The following is a 19,970-nucleotide window of genomic DNA, read 5'->3' on the forward strand; positions in this document are numbered from 1 at the left end:
AATGTCACTGTAAACTTGATTTACTGTAAATGTCAACCTATACACCTGTGATTATCTTCTTCCTTTATAACTTATCTGATGTGAGTCCTATGTTATGGCTTTCATATGCAGGTGTTGCACGCCTTGCAAGGTGTGTCTACACTAATTAATGTACCTTGTTACGTTATAAAAATAAAAATTATAATAAAAAAAAAAAAAGATATATATTATTAATAAAAAAAAATAATAATAAGTATATGGGGTGTGGGGATCCGCTCTGGTAGGCAGTGGTAGCGGGTGCAGTATATTGGCAACACAGACCGGTCTTGGTGTAAAACATGATGCTTTGTTTATTCACACGTTGCATATTTGTGAAAGACGGTGCAGTTCATAGGGAGGGTGGTCACACACAACAGCAAAATAATAGTTCAAACACAGCAAGTCCCTTCTGCAGGCTACTTGAGGCCTGTTTCAGTCACATAAAAAGGTGAGAGTAATGTCACCTTTTTCTCCTTGGTGAAGTAAGTCCATGGGTCCTTCTTCTAGTCACAGGACACGGATCCCTCCTGGCTTCAGCTGCGGGATCCTGCATACTCCTTTACAGGCCTCAGCACACAGCCCAGCTTACCTCCACTTCTTACTCTCACAGCCAGAGAACACACAAGCTCCACATTGCGCACCACACCCTTGTTGCTGGTCGGGTTTTAACCCTTCTTTGCAAAACCTGGCCTGGACCGTGGGGAGACAGGCACCCGCCCGCCTATATGCCTGCTCTCAATAAGAGCCGGCCCGGATCCACTGTGTTAACAGCATAACCGCTGCAAAATGCACTTTTCCGGCTCTTACTCCACCGGGGCCAGAACCCCCGGTGGCACGTACCTCCCGTCTACCACCACCCCAGGTACTCTCCTACATATCCCCCCCCTTTGTTCAACCCTGAAGGGTTGCACACCCTGTTCAGTCCTGAGGGGTTGGACACATGTACAACAGTGTACCCAGGACAGGGCAACGGCATTCCCCTGTAAGCGGCCTGCCCTGTGTTCGACACTGAACTTAAAATTCTGGAGGGACAAAAACCATCTGGTGACCCGGGCACTCCCCTCCTTGGCCTGGCTCATCCACTTGAGAGGGGAATGGTTGGTCACCAGACGGAACCTTCTCCCTAACAGATAGTACCTAAGGGACTCGAGGGCCCACTTAATGGCCAGGCATTCTCTCTCTACCACGCTGTACCTGGTTTCTGCTGGGGTGAGTTTGCGACTCAGGAAGACAACAGGGTGTTCCTCCCCACTGATTTCCTGAGAGAGTACTGCCCCTAGGCCCACTCCAGAGGCGTCCGTCTGAACGACAAATTCCTATGTGAAGTCGGGTGTCAACAAAACCGGGGACCCACACAGAGCCGACTTCAAACGGGAGAACGCCTCCTCTGCCTGCCCATCCCAGCGGACCATCACCGTCTTCCTCCCCTTTAAAAGTCTTGTCAATGGGGCTGCTACTGTGGCAAAGTTGGGGATATAGCGCATGTAATATCCTATCATCCCTAGGAACGAACGTACTTGCTTGGTGGTAAGAGGTCTGGGCCAGCTCTTGATCGCCTCAACCTTGTCTACCTGGGGTTTTACAACTCACCACCCAATTAAGTATCCCAGGTACCGGACCTCCTCGAACCCGATCGAACACTTTTTTGGGTTGGCAGTCAGTCCGGCTTTTCTAAGTGAATCGACTACGGCCTGTACCTTGGGCAGGTGACTCTCCCAGTCCTGGCTAAACATGATGATGTCGTCCAGATATGCCGAAGCATATGGACGATGGGGCCGTAGGATGACGTCCATCAATCACTGGAAGGTGGCTGGAGCGCCATGTAGGCCAAAGGGCAAAACTTGGTACTGAAATAACCCCTCGGGGGTGACAAAGGCAGTCTTCTCCTTTGCCACCTCCGTGAGAGGCACCTGCCAGTATCCTTTTGTGAGGTTGAGGACCGAGAAATAGCGAGCTTTTCCTAGCCGTTCTATGAGCTCGTCTACCCGGGGCATGGGGTAGGCATCGAATTTCGACACTTCATTGAGCTTTCTAAAGTCATTGCAGAAGCGCAGAGTACCGTCAGGTTTTGGGATGAGGACTATTATGGGGCTGGCCCACTCGCTCCTTGACTCCTCAATCACCCCTAACCTCAAAATGGACCTTACTTCTTCTGAAATGGCCTGTTGCCGGGCCTCCGGTACACGATACGGCTTTAACCGTACCCTGACGTGGGGCTTGGTGACGATGTCATGTCGGACTACCAAAGTTCGACCAGGAAGCTCAGAGAACAGGTCCCTATTTCGACTCACCAACTCTTTGGCTTCCTGAGCTTGTTTGGTCGACAGACCACCCGCTATCTTTACCGCGGAGGTGCCATCCGGGACCTCGGGTGGAGCTGGGATCTTCCCCGCAGACAAGACAGTGCTTGGGTCGTCCCCAATGAGACACTCCCTATCTCTCCACAATTTCAGTAAATTTACATGATATACCTGTTCTGGCTTCCTGCCTGGCTGGGATATCTTGTAATTCACTGACCCTACCTTCTCTTTCACCTCGTAGGGACCTTGCCACCATGCCAAAAACTTACTGTCAATGCTGGGGACTAGCACCAGTACCCGATCACCCGGGTTAAATGTCCGGACCTGGGCACTCCGGTTGTATACCCGGCTCTGTGCCATTCGGGCAGCCTCCATGTGTTCCCGGACGATTGGTAGGACTGTCTCTATACGGTCCTGCATCTTTTCTATATGCTCTATAATACTCTTGTGTGGGGTGGGCTGTTCCTCCCACTCCTCTTTAGCGATGTCCAGCAACCCTCTTGGCCGTCGACCGTATAATAGCTCGAAGGGCGAGAATCCCGTAGATGCCTGGGGCACTTCTCGCACTGCGAACAATACGTAACCTGCAGTCCATGGGTTCAGGTGTTTGAGGACAGTTCGCTGCCCTATGTCCCAGGCCGTGGCAGTGCCAACATTGAATCCCCGTGGTCCCTCCCCGGTCTCTCTTCCCTGGAGTAGGACTAGCCTTCCCCCCCTTTGTGGTTGGGTCCCTTTTTCCGGATCCCTAGCCTGAGAGGGAGCCTGACGGGATTCCCGTGCCTGCGTTGAGTCCCGCACCAAGTCCTGGGTTGCCGCATACCGACTAGGCTTACTAACTGATCCAGGTTGCCGGGGTCTCCCTGACCAACCCAGCGCTGTATGGCCCTTGGCAGTGTCCGCACCAAACGATCGACCACCACACGTTCTACCATCTGCAAGGGGCTCAATGTCTCAGGCTGCAGCCATTTTTTTACCAGGTATAACAGGTCATAGGCCTGGGACCTAGCAGGCCTAGACTTGGAGAAGGCCCACTGGTAGACTCGATGTGCACGCACATACAGACGTGGACAAAATTGTTGGTACCCTTTGGTCAATGAAAGAAAAAGTCACAATGGTCACAGAAATAACTTTAATCTGACAAAAGTAATAATAAATTAAAATTCTATAAATGTTAACCAATGAAAGTCAGACATTGTTTTTCAACCATGCTTCAACAGAATTATGTAAAAAAATAAACTCATGAAACAGGCATGGACAAAAATGATGGTACCCCTAGAAAACACAGAACATAATGTGACCAAAGGGACATGTTAATTCAAGGTGTGTCCACTAATTAGCATCACAGGTGTCTACAACCTTGTAATCAGCCATTGGGCCTATATATATGGCTCCAGGTAATCACTGTGTTGTTTGGTGATATGGTGTGTACCACACTCGACATGGACCAGAGGAAGCAAAGGAAAGAGCTGTCTCAAGAGATCAGAAAGAAAATTATAGACAAGCATGTTAAAGGTAAAGGCTATAAGACCATCTCCAAGCAACTAGATGTTCCTGTGAGTACAGTTGCACATATTATTCATAAGTTTAAGATCCATGGGACTGTAGCCAACCTCCCTGGACGTGGCCGCAGGAGGAAAATTGATGACAAATCTAAGAGACGGATAATCCGAATGGTAACAAAAGAGCCTAGAAAGACTTCTAAAGAGATTCAAGGTGAACTTCATGCTCAAGGAACATCAGTGTCAGATCGCACCATCCGTCGTTGTTTGAGCCAAAGTGGACTACATGGGAGACGACCAAGGAGGACACCATTGTTGAAAACGAATCATAAAAAAGCAAGACTGGAATATGCCAAACTACATGTTGACAAGCCACAAAGCTTCTGGGAGAATGTCCTGTGGACAGATGAGACAAAAATCGAAGTTTTTGCCAAGGCACATCAGCTGTATGTTCACAGACGAAAAAATGAAGCATATCAAGAAAAGAACACTGTCCCTACTGTGAAACATGGAGGAGGCTCTGTTATGTTCTGGGGCTGCTTTGCTGCGTCTGGCACAGGGTGTCTTGAATCTGTGCAGGGTACAATGAAATCTCAAGACTATCAAGGAATTCTAGAGAGAAATGTACTAGCCAGTGTCAGAAAGCTTGGTCTCAGTCGCAGGTCATGGGTCTTGCAACAGGACAATGACCCAAAACACACCGCTAAAAACACCCAAGAATGGCTAAGAGGAAAAAATTGGACTATTCTAAAGTGGCCTTCTATGAGCCCTGACCTCAATCCTATTGAGCATCTTTGGAAGGAGCTGAAACATGCAGTCTGGAAAAGGCACCCTTCAAACCGGACACAACTGGAGCAGTTTGCTCATGAGGAGTGGGCCAAAATACCTGCTGAGAGGTGCAGATGTCTCATTGACAGTTACAGGAAGCGTTTGATTGCAGTGATTGCCTCAAAAGGTTGCGCAACAAAATATTAAGTTAGGGGTACCATCATTTTTGTCCATGCCTGTTTCATGAGTTTATTTTTTTACATAATTCTGTTGAAGCATGGTTGAAAAACAATGTCTGACTTTCATTGGTTAACATTTATAGAATTTTAATTTATTATTACTTTTGTCAGATTAAAGTTATTTCTGTGACCATTGTGACTTTTTCTTTCATTGACCAAAGGGTACCAACAATTTTGTCCACGTCTGTAGGTATTAACCCCAAGACGAGCCAACACCTCCCCCTTCAGCCTCTTATAGCTTTTGGCTTCCTCCTGACTGTGCGTCTCCCACTAAAAATGGCGCCACTACTTCGGCCCACTGTTCTGCCGGTAACCTTTCCTGTTTCACAGTGCGTTCGAAGACCATCAGGAACGCCTTGATATCATCCTCGGGGCCCATCTTTCTTAACGCTGAGAGCACCTTATCCCGGGCAGCAGGTAGGACTGTGGTCCCCCCCCGGGATGGCTTGTTGTTGTAACACACGCCTGGACTCCTGCATAGTCGCCAGTTGCTGGGCCAGTAGACTATTCAACTTTCGCTGGTCTCTCAGGGCTTCCTCATGTCTCCAAGTAGCCTCCTCATTACTTGCACCAAGTGTCTAATGGCCTCCTCCATCTTATCTGGAGACACAAAACTTGCCGGCTTAATATATGACATACAGTCCAAACAACACAATTTTCGGCCTCACTGACGTTTGCCCGCATCCTCCACCAATTGTGGGGATCCGCTCTGGTAGGCAGTGGTAGCGAGTGCAGTATAGAGGCAACACAGACCGGTCTTGGTGTAAAATATGATGCTTTGTTTATTCACACGGTGCATATTTGTGAAAGACGGTGCAGTTCATAGGGAGGGTGGTCACACACAACAGCAAAATAATAGTTCAAACACAGCAAGTCCCTGCTTTCAGCTGCGGGATCCTGCACACTCCTTTACAGGCCTCAGCACACAGCCCAACTTACCTCCACTTCTTACTCTCACAGCCAGAGAACACACAAGCTCCACATTGCGCACCACACCCTTGTTGCTGGTTGGGTTTTAACCCTTCTTTGCAAAACCTGGCCTGGACCGTGGGGAGACAGGCACCCGCCCGCATATCTGCCTGCTCCCAATAAAAACCAGCCCAGATCCGCTGTGTTAACAGCATAACCGCTGCAAAATGCACTTTTCCGTCTCTTACTCCACCGGGGCCAGGACACCCGGTGGCACGTACCTCCCGTCTACCACCACCCCAGGTACTCTCCTACAGGGGCTATACTAATACCAAACACAATTCACTGACAAGAGGGGTTTTCATAAAAATGTAAAACATAACAGTCTCATAAAGACTCTTTAATGGCTGGAGGCCCAACAGTCCACATCTGTCCAAAAATGAAAGTAAAAATTTTCTAGCTTATCTTTTAGTGTGCCTTCTCAGGGACATTATTTCTATCTGGGTGCTGTCCAAGTTTAGAACACACTGAACACCGATCAATTCAATGATATGGGTATCATTCTTTGTATAGACCATTGGTCGGGGCTGAGAGAATCCCAACATGTTCTACATCAGTTTACCAGGAAAGAGGAGTAAAAAATCATCCAATCAAAAATCCATTCAGGATAGACAAATCAAAGCATTCCAAGGATTTAACATGTAATTATGCTTTAATTATGGAGTAAAAAACTAGATATACCCTTTAAATTTAAAGGGGATATCCAAAGTCTAAAAGATCCCCTTCAATGCCTAGGCCCCTCGTATACATTATACTTACCTGATTCCCAGCACCTGCGCCGCTCCGGTGCAGCAAATAGCAGCTAGGTAGCTCCTGGGCTCGAGGAAGGGGGGGTGGGTTCTTTTAGACTTTGAATAACCCCTTGAATACATCCCTTGATCTATTTGACTTTAAGCAATGTTTTGCAATGTTTGACAATTACTCCCCAAACTTATTGTACTGCCTTGGACTTTGGGGGATTGATCACAACAATCTAGAATAGTTTGACACTTGTGGGCTGCGGTGCTTTCCTCCTGTATATACCTCAAACTGAGTGAATCTGTCTGCTCATCTTCAATTGCCTTCAACAAAATACCTATTTTGTATATGCTCACTATGGTCTCAGCTACTTTACAATGGAGCTTGTATTCTATAAGATTATTTACACAGTGATCCGGAAGACTTAACTGAATCATTCCAAAAGTAGAGATGAGCAAAGGTTTCAAAAATTAGATTCGGGCGATTTGCAAGTTCTTTAAAAAATTTGATTTGTTCTGAATTTATTTGTCATGAATCAAGATAAATATGGTATACCCAGGCCACTCTGCCTAATCATATGCATCCCAATCTTGGTGGCCTGTTAGTGACCTAAGATTAAAATCCACCATAATTCGCACCTCTCACTCCCGTCTTCAAGACTTTTCTCGAGCTGCACCTACTCTCTGGAATGCTCTACCCCGGAATATCAGGTCAATTCACAACTCCACCCCCCCCCTTCAAACATGCCTTAAAATCATATCTTTTCAGATCAAGCTTCCTAAAATGACTGTTCTCTGAGTAACCCCTCTCTACAAACTCTTCTGGCCTGAACTCGATCTTCTAAAAGTCCCACATCGGAAGCAGATCGGCATACACCACTGCTTTCAGTACAATAATGGCTTGAATGCTACTTATCACAATCAACCCCAATTCCTCATAGATTGTAAGCTCTTGCAAGCAGGTCCCTCACTCCTAGTGTTTCAGTTGTATATTAGCCAGTTGCGTTGTGAGGTCTATTGTTTTGCACATGAACCCTCTGAATTGTAAAGCGCTGCAGAATATGGCAGCGCTATATAAATAAATATTATCTCAGTGTGAAGGCTTGGAACTTAAACTGCAGGGACAGTGCAGGGAGAGTGTGCAATATGTTCTAGTGCACCCACATTTATAGTTAATCCGTTCTGTAAGTACTGTGCCATCAGTATTACAGGCAGTTGAAATCTATCGCCATCTATATAACTGTGCAGGGCACCAAGATTCATAGCTAATCCCTTCTGTTAGCTGTGGAATTACTGTTCGTCAGTATTACAGGTCAGTAAAAGTCAGGTCTAATTTATCGTCGTGGTCTTAACCATGCCGAGCCCCAAGATTCAAGTAGTGGCACCATGACAGAGTGGGATGGTGGCAGCAGCAGTGGCAGTAACGGTGACAAAAGTGGCCCCGTGACAGAGTGGGGTGGAGGCGATGGCAGCAGCAGTAGCAGTGGCAGTAACCATAATAAAAAAGTGGGGTTAAGTGGCAGCAGTGGCAGTAAGGCTGTGTTAACATCACTGTTTATGTTTCCATTCTACTGATCCGTCAGGAGAACATTAATAAAAAAATCTATTTTTTTGACAATACATAAAGCCTCTTTCAGTCAGTAAGTATTTTGTCAGTGTTTTGCATCAGTATTTCATCAGTAATTGTAAGACAAAAACAGGAGTGGGTCAAAACAGAGATACGATGTAGTGGAATTATTTGCTTCTGATCTGTGTTTTGGACATGCTACTGCTTTTGGCTTACAAATCTGATCAAATACTGATGCAAAACACTGACTAAAACAATGAATTAGCTACGATGAATTTGGGTTGAGTTGGTGGAGTCATTTGTGTGGTTCATTCCAATAACCAATGACACGCCTCTCATATGGCAATAATCCAGCTGCCATGTTTGATCCATCCAGTAAGTTCGGCCCATCTGGTTTTAACTCAAATACATGTTGAAAGCAAAATACCATTAAGTTCATAGTGTGGAGGTATCCAAGACCTTATGGAGGTATCCACATGGGCTAAAATTTTGTTACACTGCACTTGCACTGACGTGGAATTGGTTTAAAATTTGTCGTCGTTGTCAGAGTGACGGCAAATAATATTTTCCATAACAGAACGTGGTAGCTTAGAATGATGAATTTATTTCCAGTTTTTGAAGCGATTTCTGATAATAACTTCATACAGTAGTTCCGACCATAAACGATTGCAATAACAACGCAGACTAATATTTTCGCTAAAAGAACATATTAGCTATGAGGAATTTGGGTCGAGTTGGTGGAGAGATTTGTGTGGTTTATTCCGATAACCAACTACACTCCTCCCATATGGCAGTAATCCATCTGCCAGGTTTAAGCCATACAGCAAGTTCGCCCCATCTGGTTTTAATCTTAATACAAGGAGTTATTAGACCCAAGGCGTTCTGCGTCCAACTTCCTGGAGGGCCAATTGGTGTTCAGCACTAATTGTTCTGTGATGCCCTTACATGTTCAGGGCTGCACACGCACTGCACTGATATATATATATATATATATATATAAAAAAAAACAAAAGGTAGACACACTGCGATCCCTTATATATGATTATTGAAATAGTTCACTTCATGCTAATCTCAATGTGACACCATGGATGATGCAGCTCGTGCCATCATACTGCTGCTCTAAGACTCCCAATTACAGAGGCAGATGTGTTACTGCCTATGAAATATATGATTATCTGCCAGGAATATGCCAAGGCTGATGTAAATTTGACTGCATTGTGCGAGGTTAAATGGACAAAATGACTGCCCAGAAACCCTATTCATGTCCTACATTATATTACAGGAATTTAGGAGCTTTTTCATGTAACTAAAGAAGCTTGTTACTTGGATCTAGATATTGGAGGTGGTCATGGGTGGTGTCTTGTCTGCTCATCAATCTGGCCTGGCTCCAAGGCTTATCTGGGAAAGGTTCCCATGTAGGATGATAACAGGTGTGTCACTGGGAGAACAATACCCAGAAACAGGTGTGTGCTTCTCTCGATAAAATGCCAGGAACTCCGCTTCATCAACACAGACTTCATTCTCAGCAAAAAGGACACAAATAAAAGATTACTGGACTGGAGGGACTGCGCCACTAAGCATATGTCTGGCACCACCACCAGTGTATTACAGAGGACATTAGCACACAGTGTCAAAAGTTCATCATCCTAGGGACCTCCTGCGTTTGTAGTGTAGCTTCTGTTGAGTTTTGTGCCCTGTAATGTGCTTGTTAGTAGTGTTGAGCAAATGAATTGTCTTCAATACGAATTTCAAGAAAAATTGAATTCTCAACTAATCAGAATTTCCTTGCACTTCTTAGTAATTAATCTTTTTTTCAAAAAAACACACGTGTTGCACGTGTTACAAAGAGAAATTAAGAAGGGTGGGCTGCTGTGGAGGTCACTGTTAAAGGGGAAGGCGCTGTGGAGGTCCTGGGAAAGGGGCAGAGAACGGTGGAGGTCACAGTTAAGGGAACGGTCTGCTATGGAGGTCAGTGTTAAGGGGCGGGATGCTGTAGAGGTCACTGTTAAGAGGGTGGGGTGTTGTGGAGGTCACATTTTAAGGGAACGGAGCTCTGTGGAGGTCACTGTTAAAGGGCGGCCGCTGTGGAGGTCACTGTTAAGGGGCGGCCGCTGTGGAGGTCACTGTTAAAGGGGAGGACGCTGTTGGATGTTACTGTTAAAGGGGCAGGGTACTGTACATATTACTGTTAGGCCCCTTGCAGACGAGCGATACAGATTAGTTCTGGATGCATTCAGCAAAAAATGCGCGATTTCACAAGAAACTATATTCAGTTTTGCCTGCGATTGCGTTCAGTTTTTATCGCATGGGTAAAATGCGCATTGATGAGTTTTTCACGAGCGTGATAAAAAAAACTGAAGGTTTAAAAAAAACATCTCTGAGCAACCATCCGTGAAAAATGCATCACATCCGCACTTGCTTGCGGATGCGATGCAATTTTCACGCAGTCCCATTCACTTCTATGGGGCCAGCGTTGTGTGAAAAACACAGAATATAGAACATGCTGCGATTTTCACACAACACACAAGTGATGCGTGAAAAACAACGCTCATGTACACAGACCCATTGAAATTAATGGGTCCAGATTCAGTGCGGGCGCAATGCGTTCGCATCACGCATTGCACTTGTGCGGAATACTCGGTCGTGTGAAAGGGGCCTTACAGTGGATACTGTCGATAATTTTAACGACAAACATTAAATGAAATAGCTAAAATATACCCATGTAAAGCTGGGTCCTTCTGCTAGCCTAATATATAAAACTGAGTGTATGTATGCGTGTGTGCATGTATGTATTTCCGCTAAAGGAATCCGCACCGTCGCCTTTACAATCACAAAATTTGGCACACATGTACATCAGGTGTCCGGGAAGGTTTTAGTCTCCACATATGCACAGTTTTACACCAGGTTTCCATAACAACCCAGCCATTTTTCTTCAAAGCTGACCTACAGCAGTGAAGGGGCAGGGCACTGTGGATGACACTGTTAAGGGAGCAGAGTGCTGTGGAGGTCACAGTTCAGGGGGCAGGTAGGGTGGCCATTAGGCCACCCTCAAAAGACGGGACCCAGGCCCCGCTAAGCCACGCCCCAACCCAGTTAAACCACGTCCCACGCACTCCACAGCCGACAGGGAATGAAAACATTTTACTTAAAAATCAACTTCTGTCAGCTGCAGGGGTGGGAGGGACGGTGACTTTCTCCCTGCAGCTCACACTCAGAAAGCACACTGCTGCTGTCTTAGAGTGAGCTGTTCAAAAGGACACGCCCCCATCCGGTTAGGCCACACACCCTCCCACTCCTCAGATGACAGGGATTGAAAAAATTATGTTAAAAAATCAACTTCTAGGTTCCGCTAAGCCACGCCCCGATCTGGCTAGGCCACTCCCACTCCTCAGCCAACAGGGATTGAAAAAATTAAGTTAAAACTGAACTTCTGCTAGCTGCAGGGGTGGGAGGGACGGTAACTTTCTTCCTGCATCTCACACTTGGACAGCAAGTGCTGCTGTCTGAGAGTAAGCTGTTCAAAAGGACGTCCCTGTGTCCGTCCAGGCCCTGCGCCAGATGGAGGACAGGGAGTCTGAAAGCTGGATGGTCAAGCCTAAAACCCCGTATGACGAAATACATTGAGTAGGTAATCTGCACCTGTTGGCAAAAGATAGACACACAGCGATCCCTTATATATGACAAAAGGTAGACACACAGCGATCCCTTATATATGACAAAAAGTAGACACACAGCGATCCCTTACATATGACTATTAAAATGGTTCACTTTATCCTAATCTCAATGTGATACCATGGATGATTCAGCTCGTGCGATCATACTGCTTTGCTAAGGCTCCCAAAGTGAACTATTTCAATAGGTATATAATGGTAGCTTCCAATGCAGCTCTCACTTTCAAAAAAATGCATGTCTCTCTACAGTTCTGTATGTTAACACCATGTAAAAGAAACATAATCTACGTTATGTTGTAGATGCATAAAACATTAAAGGGGTTCTCCTACCTCAACATTTGTGGCATTATCAGCGATATGCCACAAATGGCAGATGTCACCTCTGGGCCCCCACCTATCTCCAGAAAATGTTTCCCAAAGTAAAGGAGAGCAAATTGCACAAATGTAATTACAAGAGCAGGACAAAAAGGCTTGCATGATTTGAATGTAAAAAAAAAAAAATGTAGGCACTGTTTTCTGGAGGACTGTATATGGAAGTGTTATCTAGCCACTATATAGCGGTATTATGTAGAGATACCTGTGGTAGTATGTTGTGGTTTAATTTTAAAATGGTGTTGATGACTCTCATGAGATTCTTTCTAAAACTGGGAAGGCATTTCTCCCTGCGGATGAAGACAAAATACAACCACCTCATATGGGGTTGATGTACCTTCCTCTAGATGAACACTACAGAAGAATAGGTTGGCCTATGTCTTTTTTTTTTTAGCCTTGCTGTGCATGTACCAGAGCCACATGATGATTGCTTGAAAAGACAAATGGACCCTAAAGATCTTAATTTTCTAATAGCATAATAGAGACGGGATATATTGATATTCCAGAGTGGATCAAAGCAGACTTTAACTTCATCTTAGATACCAAATCATAATAGCCAGAAATATGGCACTTGCTATGCAGTTACTACAGCATAATACCTTTAACAATGTTACATACAAGTCCATAACAGTGGCATGTTCTCCTTCAATACTGGGAGCTTCTATCTTTAATCCAACTACAGTATTCCACATCCTGGCATAACGTGAACTCCGGCAGCAAAGTGGCTACTGGAGCCAGCTTTAAGAGGATGATAATGACTTTGACCATCACTTGGCATGAGAATGGTATGGGCATGATTGAATAGTGGGAAAGAATGATAAATTGGTGTTTGGGGAGGTAGAAATCTGTCCCTATGCTTATTATTCCAATTTGCTTTATGAAGTCCATCTGAGCATAGCCCCCAGGAGATTTTTTTATAGGCCTTCAAGCTCAACCATATACATTTCTGGTAACCTGATATAATATGAGACACAATGCATTCATACTGTACTATAGTCTGAATATACTTCTAGATAAGGAGCCAGCAACCTTCGGCAATACAGTTGTTGTGAAACTACAGTTCCCAGCAGACTCCATTCACTTCTGTGGGAGATCTAGGAAGAGCTGAGAAGTGGGCATGCTGTGAGTTGTAGTTTAACAACAGCTGGAGGTTGCAGATCCCTGTTCTAGATTGATGTTTGCACCAGTTTCTTGACTAGAATACTGTATTGGCTGCTAGACATTCCCCACAGTTTTTTATATATATATATATATATATATATATATATATATATGTAAAGGCTGTGAAGGAGGTTCACGAATTTAAGAAAAAAAAAACAAGGCTGCTTTCTAACAAAAAAATCACCATTCTTGCCCTTGCTCTGTGTCTGGTGCTGCATTTCATCTTCATTCACAGTATGCAATACCAGACACGGCCCAAGGACAAGAATGGCACGGTTGGGAGGCAGTAGCCATTTTTTTTTTATCTCATGTAACTTCTTTAATGCATTTTACCTATTTACCACATTTTAAATCCACTTATGTGTGTGTGATCCATAGTATCGGCAAACACAGAATGTAAAATCTATTGGTATTAATTTAGTAAAGTCTATGTTTCTGTATTTTTGTTATAATAATGGCAGTGTCTGCCAGAGAATGATTAATATAAGGTTGATAACAAGTCGCTAATAACCTGAAATGATGAATTAGACACCTAGAGGTGTACATTAATATCAATTAGAAAAATGCAACAGCTTTGTAAACTTCTGCTTACAAGTATACAATACATTCTCTATACACCAATCAACATTTATGCTACAAATAAATAAATAAATAAATAATGGGCAGTAACGTGTTTACACAGAAGCATGAATGTGCTGTACATAATAGTAGTAGAAAACCAGTATTGTAATATTGTCTACAGTCTTTGTTGCAGCAATAAGGTTAAACAAACCGATAAATAGCTCAGTCAGCAAAAATAAAGAAAAAAATAAGCTAGTGTGGGCTTCAGAACTCTTGCTTTAAAAATCACATTTTCCAGGATTTAAATGGTGATGGCCTCAGAAAGCGGCTGTAAATGTAACATCCCAGTCATTATTTACCCAAGGACAACACCATGCATACAGTTGTGGTTGTGACTGGTACTACAGCTCGGTCCCATTCACTTGAGCTGCAGGCATAGGTCCAGCCTAATGCACGATGAAACAGAGGACAAGGCCTCTTCACGTAGCTTATTGAACACCCACCAACCAGATATTGTTTATCTCAAATCTAAACACTCTTTTAAATGGAAATCTTGAATGCAAGACAGAATTTCCCATTATAATTATTGATAAGATAAACAGTACATACAACTATTATACATTCAATCTAGGATTTGGGCCAGGAAATTGCACTGTAGCGACTACACAATATTTACCCCTTGTGTAGACAGATGTATTGGGCACATCCCATATATCTAGAGGTCTTGCAGGTGAGTCATAGTTTAGAAAGATGGTAGTGATACAGATTGGTGCAACAACACAGGCAATACTTACTAATGTATTGTTATTGTCCACTTTGCCTTCTTTTGCTGGCTTCATTTATTTTTCCATTCCATTGCATTATGACCACCCTGCAAGCCAGCAGCAGTGGCTGTGCTTGCACACTATAAAGAAAAAACCCTGGCCTACGCACGTTCCCGGCCAATAGAGAGGCAGACGTCTTTCCTTATAACATACAAGCATGGCTATTTATGCTAGATTGCAGGGTGGTTGTAAACCCTGGATACGAGCAGTGGAAAATTATTACTATTGTTATTAATCATTAAAGCGCCATTCATTCCATGGTGCTGTACATATGATAAAGGGTATACAGTGGATATAAAAAGTCTACACACCCCTGTTAAAATGTCAGGTTTTTGTGATGTAAAAATTGAGACAAAGATAAATAATTTCAGAACTTTTTCCACCTTTAATGTGACCTATAAACTGTAGAACTCAATTGAAAAACAAACTGAAATCTTTTAGGGAAGAAAAAATAAAAAAATTAAATAATATGGTTGCATAAGTGTGCACACCCTTAAACTAATACTTTGTTGAAGTTTGATTTTATTACAGCACTCAGTCTTTTGGGGTATGAGTCTATCAGCATGCAACATTTTGACTTGGCAAGATTTGCCCAATCTTCTTTGCAAAAACACTCCAAATCTGTCAGATTGCGAGGGCATCTCCTGTGCACAACCCTCTTCAGATCACCCCACAGATTTTCAATCGGATTCACGTCTGGGCTCTGGCTGGGCAATTCCAAAACTTTAATCTTCATGTGAAGCCATTCCTTTGTTGGTTTGGATGTATGCTTTGGGTCGTTGTCATGCTGAAAGATGAAGAAGCCTGAAGGTTTTGTGCCAATATTGACTCATATTTGGAACTGTTCATAATTCCCTCTAGCTTAACTAAGGCCCCAGTTCCAGCTGAAGAAAAACAGCCCCAAAGCTTTTCGGAGACTTCAGATGTGTTTTTGCAAAATGTAGCCTGGCTTGGATGTTTTTATTCATAAGAAAAAGCTTTCATCTTGCCACTCTAGCCCATAGCCCAGACATATGAAGAATACGGGAGATTGTTGTCACATGTACCACACAGCCAGTACTTGCCAGATATTGCTGCAGCTCCTTTAATGTTGCTGTAGGCCTCTTGGTAGCCTCCCAGACCAGTTTTCTTCTCATCTTTTCATCAATTTTGGAGGGACTTCCAGTTCTTCGTAATGTCACTGTTGTGCCATATTTTTTCTACTTGATGATGACTGTCTTCACTGTGTTCCATGGTGTCATGAATATGATGTGGGGGTGCATACTTGTAGTAGCTATTATAGAAGTATATGTGCTGTTGTATAAGGTGTAATTTCTGCTTTGAGTGCTTTGAAGCCTACATTCTATCCCAGCAGAGTGGAGTCGGGCAGGCTGTGACTCTGCCAGCTACAAGAGATGCAGATGGACAGTTCTCCTCATGTTCCTGTCATATCTAACACCTCTGGCTGCCAGGTACTAGCTTCAAAGAAGCATCTGCTCCCCCCTGAGAAACCAGATACTGGAGGAAGTGGGCTCATTTTGGAGGGAGATTTGAAAACTTTAAAACAAAGAGATTTCAATATTCAATGCCCTCCACTCCCCTCATTAATTGTCTCCTAATGGAAGAACAAGGATTTGGTTATCCAATGACTGGGCCGACCAGAAACTGGAAACCAATCCTAGTTCTATAAAATAGTTGCATGGACATATTTTCAGTATTACACTGTGTGGGAGTCACAGCCGAACTGACGGTTAGCCTTTTTCTTCCCCTTCTCCCGGGGCAATAAGTTATTTTTTAAAGTTTTTAACCATTTATTTTATTCTTACTGTTTTGTATGTTATTTTTACTTTGTCACATCTTACATCTGTTTATGTAAGTAAAAGTCGGTGGTGGCAGCTGGTGTTTGGGGTGTTGAGTCTGTGCGTGTTTGGGGGTGAACTACACTTACTTAGCAGCCTTAATTTGTGGTGTGCAAGGAGTGAGAGCTTGGAGGTAGTCTGGGGCCCCTGGCAGACCCATCCCTGGTTGCGAGACGCGGGTGCGTACGTGACACATGGTATATCTAATTACTTGGGAAATCTTTTGTACCCTTCTCCTGACTGATACCTTTTAACAATGAGATCCCTCTGATGCTTTGGAAGCTCTCTGTGGACCATGGCTTTTGCTGTGGGATGTGACTAAGAAAATTTCAGGAAAGACTAACTAGAGCAGCTGAACTTTATTTGGGGTTAATCAGAGGCACTTTAAATGATGGCAGGTGTATGGTGAATACTATTTAACATGATTTTGAATGTGATTGCTTAATTCTGAACACAGCTACATCCCCAGTTTATTTATAAGTTTATAAGTTTCATTTATTATTCTCATACAAAAAACAATAAATAAGATTAAGCAAAAGGGGGCCATCAATATGTACTTCTTGGCAAAAAACAATTCAATTTACATACTATAATCCTTGCAGTGTTTCCACATGTGCCAAATGTACCCAGATGCCACCATGATTTCTGAGCTACAAATGGTTAATGGCTGCAAATAAAAGTTACAATTAGCAAAAAAGTTATATGAATTCGCTAGAGGCAAAACTACCAGAATGACTGGGGTTCAAGTAGTATACAAGCAGGTTCAGAACCTGAATAGACAAATATAGCCCCAAACAGCAAATGACGAGTTAATCCAGAAATTAGCTACGGCCAGAATACCATAAAAATCATAGAAGCCAGTTCAGCAGACAAGAGGTTAATACAGAAACTAGCCACAGTCAGATTACCAGGAAAATAATTGGAAGCCAATACAGCAGACAAGAAGTTAATCCAGAAACTAGCCACAGTCAGTGCACATAACGAAACCAGCAGATCTAGAGTTCAGGCACAAAGTATTAAGCTGATTAAACTGAATTAAACTGAGCCAGGGCACATAAACAATCACCAACAATTGCCATGGCATAAGAACAAACTTAAATGCCCTGCCTAGCTTTAGGATTTGACGCTGAGTGAATTAAAAATTCTAAAGATTTGAGAATGAATAAGCTTACTCAGGCTAAGTTAATAAATATATTTATTACATGTTATTTAGGTAAAACAGAAAACTCATACAGAATAGTATAAAGTGAATAATCACTGGCCTACACATACATATGGGGTTGGACTCTGGTCGCCATGTCATGGCACATGAATGACACCCCAGGGTGTACAAGAGATTGGGATAGATTAGTTCATCCTACCTAGAATGAAGTTCCAAGTGAAGTTCCTACTAATTGTCGGTGCAAACCAGAGTTAAGCCCATCAAGCCCTGCTCCAGTGTGCATAGCACACGTCTCTAAGATAACCACATAGGAATTTGGATCTCACAGAGCACTGGGGTTTAGGGGTTTGTGTATGTACCTAATCCCCTACATTACAAGGAAAACTTTATTACACTGAATATTAAAGGTAATATAAAAGAGACAGAATTAAAGGGGGCAGAACCAATCTGTAACTAAAAATAACATTGAAACACACTGAGCAAGGGACCTGATTGGCTTGGCTTCCAGCTTCTCTAGTAGGTTGACCATGCAGGGCTTGACTGCTCAGCATTGTTTCTCACACTCCCAGCACAACCGTGCACAGGATTTTGACTGGGAAACCTCCTAAATGAAGGACACATCTACACATGAGATCACTGACCTGTTACATCAGTCAAAGAACAAATAATGTGATGGCCCACAGTGGACTTACCAGGGAAACTAAGTAAGTGCTTAAAGTCCCAAAGATCAGGGGGCCTTCTGCTGGCTGTAACAGATCCCCTGTTTTAAAGATGTTTTTTAGCCAGGGCCTTGGATACCTACTTTTAACAATGGACGCAGACATCTATGTGTATCAAAGACATATGTGTACACACACTTAGACATTCAGTATGCTCTAACCACAAGACTGACCTACTTAATTACAATACACAAGATAACACTCTTGGGTAAAGACACAGTGTCTACTTGTAAGCTATGTGACCAAGCCCCTGTTTTGTGAGTGCGTTATCTTTTACTGTATATTGATTGGTTGCTGTAGTTTGTGTTCCTGCATAAAAGGCCAAGCTGTGGCCATCAATAAAGTTAGTTCATCTTCACCCTCAATCTAGAGTCTTGTCTCTTATTGGGTGCAGTGGCGGATCCAGGGGGAGGCAACGGGGCAATTGCCCCCCCTCCCCCCGAGCTGGCGGCGGCGGGCACAGGGAGATGAGCGCTTCCATTGTGGAAGCGCTCATCTCCAGTCATCTGTATCGCCGTCCTCAGGACAGCGATACAGATGTCTATGCTGCGGCAGGGGAGGGAGAGGCATGTCCCTTTCCCCTCCTCTGATAGGCTGCAGGCACTAGGCCGGCAGCCTATCAGAGGCCGGCGCAGGCGGCGCGATGACGTCATCGCACCGCCTGAGCCATACCTGCATCGCATCGCTGACATGGAGGCAAGTATGTGTTTTTGTTTTTATATATATATATATATATATATACAATACTATTACTGGCACAGGGGGGCTGTTATTACTGGCACAGGGGGGCTGTTATTACTGGCACAGGGGGGGTCTGTTATTACTGGCACAGGGGGGGGGTCTGTTATTACTGGCACAGGGGGGGCTGTTATTACTGGCACAGGGGGGGCTGTTATTACTGGCACAGGGGGGGCTGTTATTACTGGCACAGGGGGGCTGTTATTACTGGCACAGGGGGGCTGTTATTACTGGCACGGGGGCTGTTATTACTGGCACGGGGGGCTGTTATTACTGGCACAGGGGGGCTGTTATTACTGGCACAGGGGGGCTGTTATTACTGGAAAATGGGGGCTGTTATTGCTGGCACATAGGGGCTGTTATTGCTGGTACATGGGGGCTGTTATTGCTGGCACATGGGGGCTGTTATTGCTGGCACAGGGGGGGCTGTTATTAATACTGGCACATGTGGGCATGTTATTAATACTGGCACATGGGGGGCTGTTATTAATACTGGCACATGGGGGGGCTGTTATTAATACTGGCACATGGGGGGCTGTTATTAATACTGGCATATGGGGGCATGTTATTAATACTGGCACATGATTGGGGGCACTATAGGGGCATCTACTGAGGCCACAAAGAAGGGGTATTTTATATGGGCGCTCTGTACAGTACAATTTTATACTGGGACACATTATGGTGGGTACTATGGGGAAGGGGGGAGAAGAGTACTATGGGTCATCTACAGGGGGCACTAAGAAGGGGTATAAATTATGGGCGACACTGAGGGCATCTACTGGAGCATTTTATACTGGTACATTATGGGGGGACTACAAGGGAGGAGG

Source organism: Bufo gargarizans, chromosome 2 (genome assembly GCF_014858855.1).
Source record: "Bufo gargarizans isolate SCDJY-AF-19 chromosome 2, ASM1485885v1, whole genome shotgun sequence".
Lineage (NCBI taxonomy): Eukaryota > Metazoa > Chordata > Amphibia > Anura > Bufonidae > Bufo > Bufo gargarizans.